Genomic DNA, 4088 nt, shown 5'->3' with positions numbered 1-4088 from the left:
CTCTTTGGATACTGTGTTCTTGTTGATACAGCTTCTTTCCACATGGAAAGTCATGCCATTCACTCTTCAAGAGAGGCAAAAATAAAAGTTTTGGGAATTTACAGTTACAGTTTTCCAGTGATGTATATTCTCTGCATAGACCAGAGTTATGCACTGCATTATTTGGAGTTATAAAACTACACAATTCAGAAGAAACATACTGATAATGAAGTATCAAAATAGTGCATGGCAGGTGCTGTCCTTGCCCAGGTGACAGTGCTTACTGAGTTGAGATACAGCTTTGGCTTTATATAATGCTTCTCATCACAGCCTGCTGCATTGGTTTTGAAGTGCTCTAAGACAGTACTTTTGTCACAGTTTGAAGCTAAAGGATGTGGTTTGTATGAGAGCAGTACAGAGATGTTGCAAGGTAAAGTAAAGGTGTTTTTGGGAGGCTGCAACAGAAGTTGACAGAAATACTATGAAACAATTGTCTTCAGGGGCTCCAGAAAAACTTGCTTGTAAAGATCAAAATTCTCACAGACACGGAAAATGCCTGTACGAAAGGCCTTAGTGGTTTTTTTTAATTAAAGTTTAATATTAAAACAGAGGACCTTCTGTTTTGCTACTTCAGTGACAGCCAGTATGTGTAGTTCATTCAGAGCAGAGGGGAGGGGAAACAGGATACAAGGCAGGTGAATACCTCCAAGGACGGGCTGGTGGGTGCCCTCACTGCTGGCTAGCTGCCACAGGTGCAGGTGCTTCTGCTTGTGGGAGATGCAGCAGGGCTCCACGAGGCCCCAGCAATGCCCCTGGGGCAAGGAGGTCCTGCTTGGCCACCCTCTGGCATTCCTTGGCCCTGAGAGCTGCCAGGGCGTCCTTGGGCCTGATGGGCTCATACAAACGCTTGGTGTGGCCACCTGCACATAAGGAAAACCACAGATAAAAGCACAAGTGAAACTGGCTCAATGTTTCTTCTCTCATCTTAAGCCAGAGGTGGAGCACAGCCAGGGGCTGCGTACCTCAGTCTCAAACAGACCCTGCAAGTGTCCTGGATAAACTCAGTATCCCCCTCTTGCTGTCATTGATAACTGCCCCTCCACTCTCCCCGCCCCAGCATCTACACAGGTGCTGCTGATTTAATAGGCTCAAAATCTACTTGTGGACAAGTTCACCTTTCTCCTAAAACTGTGCCTTCCCCTTTCACAATGCAGAGTACTCCCCCTGCCTTGGCTGTCTTCAACCAGCCCAGAGGTTTGAGTGGTAATTGTAAGACTGTCAGCTCACCTGACCCCACTAGTTTTCCTAACCTCTGACTGGGTGTTAGTGTTATGGAGAAAGAAGCTGTTTCTTTCTCCCTTGTGTTGTACTGGGTAGAACAACAACTTTATCTACATTTCCCAAGAAAACAAGGAATATATGGAATATAAGGGGTTTTAATATAAGTTTTTTACAATGAGAGCAGTAAAAAACTGGAACAGGTGGCAGATGCCCTGTCCCTGGAAACATTCAAGGGCAGGGTAGATGTAACCTAGCTTTGAGCAACCTGGTCCAGTGGGGGGTGTCCCTGCCCAGGGCAGGAGTGTTGGAACTAAATGACTTTTAAAGGTCCTTTCCAACCCAAACCATTCCATGATTCAGTGATAACGTTCTATCCACCTCCTCTTTGTGGCTTAAGGCAACAGAGCTATGGGAAAGGGGAGACACCCTTCAGGTGCTAGGACCTGTGAAAAGAGAAGAGCAAGGCAGAGGCAAGAGACAGGTCACATTGCTACAGGGGAGGTAAAGCAGAAGCTGCTCAGCAGCAACTTTCTGGCCATGCACCACCCAAAATCATCTGACCCATCTGCAGCACTGCACTGGCTTTTACTTGGGAAAATGTTTAGAGGCCTGGGGAAGGTGTTGCAGAAGGTGTAACACAAATGATACAGAGCTGAGTGTTAGCAGCTCTTTTTCTTGCAAAAACAGCAAAGCTCATGATTTGGCAAATAAGCCTGAGTAGTGAATAACCAACTGCAATAACACCTGGCCAGGTGTTCCTGGGCTGGTACAGCTTCCATAATGTATAGAGAAGTACTCTGGCAGCCACTTCCAGCCAGACCAGCTCCTGCTTCCTTCAAGCTCCTCACAGCCCCTACCATAAGCTGAGGAGGGGATTCACCAGAAAAGTGAACCATTTGTTTCCCTTCAGGAGTTGTGACAGCAGTTTATGCTGAGCATGTGATGGGGGAAGCAGGGACCCCACTACTGGCCTGCAGGCAGCAGAAAGGCCCCCCTACCTCCTAACACAATTCCAAAATGCTGCTCTGCTTTTCTCCCTTTACACCTCTGCTCCTTAGTGAGTAGAGAAAGGTGAGAAAACAATGACCTGCAAATCATGGAATGAGGGTCCCCCACCTATCCAGCAAGCTGTTCTTCCTTTCCCAAGGGCAATGGCCTGGACAAGGACAGCAGGACTCAAGCTGCATTCCAGGTCCAAGGGCTACACAGCCAAGTGTGACCAGGACAGCTGGGAGGCACAGAGCTGCCCGGGTGCCCAGCCAGACCCGCCAGCAGCCGGAGGGATCCCTGGAGCAGTCGGGTGAGGCTGGGCTCTGCAGCCACTAGGTGGGAGAACTGAAGTACAAACAGAAACCAGCAGGCAGGGCAAAGCTAAGAGGAAGTTTTAAAAAGTGATGCATCATGCTGGAAGCACAGAAGCAGCAGGGAGACGATTCTAACCTTTCCTCCCATCTCTCAGGCTTGAGGTGCCTTTCCTTGTATTTAATTTCTTTCATGGTTTTCTTGCTAGTTCTGTGCTGTTCTCCAGCCTTCTCCAACCTCTCTCTCCCTCACTGTTACTGCCTTACCCTGCATGTACTGTGTTCCATCTCTGCTTAGCTCAGCGAGCCCATATGTTGTTCTACCTCCTACACTGAGCCTTCCAACTGCTGTTCAACGTTAGTTTTTTTCTCACATTCCAATTTGAAGATAACCAGCTTCCTGGCTAGAAACAAATATGAGCTTGGAGCAAGGTCTGAGACTACAGATTATGAAAGACACTGGGAAAAATAATATATTTTATGAAAATGTGTGTCCAACACTGCACAGATTTGGGGGCACACAAGCCCTTCTTCAGTCTGGCACAACACTGGGGGCTCCTATAGCGGCCCTTGCATTTGCAAGGCGGGCAGCACAGAGCACATGTTATAAAAACAGTGTCAGGTCAAACATTCCTGGATACAGAAGCCCCGGTGGTTCCATCTGCCCAGCATGTTTCTAACCATGCTGGCAGAGCACCACAGTCCCACACAGAGTCCCCCATGGGGGCAGCTCAGTCTTGCTGCACTCAGCAGTAAGGATTTGGGTTGTTTGTGTTTTGTTTGTTTCGTGGTTCTTTTGCACCCCAGACTTCTTGGCAGTCCTTCCTTATGGGAAGAAAAAGGAAGCTGCAGGCAAGCCCAAGTAGCTAATACTGGATTCAGACATTTAAGATGCACAAAGAACATATGGCAGGGCTGCAGGGTGGCTGAATGGAAAACGTGAACTATGCTCAGCTTGATACTTCTCTGCTGATGCTACTCAGACAAAAACAAGTGTCGTCCCCTTCCCTGCAGCCTCTGCTGATACTGTTAAGCAAGAGAAGCTCATGCTTTACAACAAGCCTGAGAAAGCTACCCGTTTCCAAGATGAAACATTCACAACTCCATCTGCATGGCAAACCTCTGAGTCACGCCCAAAGCACTGTCATACAACACAGCACACCAGGACCACCTCCACCTTCTTCATTTCTGGCACACCCTGCCTGAAACACCTCCAGAGTGGCAACAGCTCTGCTTGGGAAGGTAACAGGTAGCAGCCACTTGTGTCATTCCTCCTCCAGTCCTCTCCCACCCTGCCAAAGGGACTACACTGACAAGAGTGTCTGCTCTTCACTCTATTTAGTCTCACAAAGGCAATTGTAAGAGAACAAGCAGGTCATCTGCACCTATGCTCAGGAAACGTCTGTGACAGTCCCAAGGATGACAGCAGCTGTGTGACACCACTGGGCACCCCTCTGCCCCAGCTGCTCTCCTTGCTCCTGCTGAGAGCTGGAGTAAGAAGAATTCACATCAACCTGCAGAGCAGGG

The sequence above is a fragment of the Manacus vitellinus genome, unplaced genomic scaffold (genome assembly GCF_001715985.3).
Source record: "Manacus vitellinus isolate BGI_N305 unplaced genomic scaffold, ASM171598v3 scaffold_28_pilon, whole genome shotgun sequence".
Lineage (NCBI taxonomy): Eukaryota > Metazoa > Chordata > Aves > Passeriformes > Pipridae > Manacus > Manacus vitellinus.
This window is presented reverse-complemented; position numbering follows the sequence as displayed.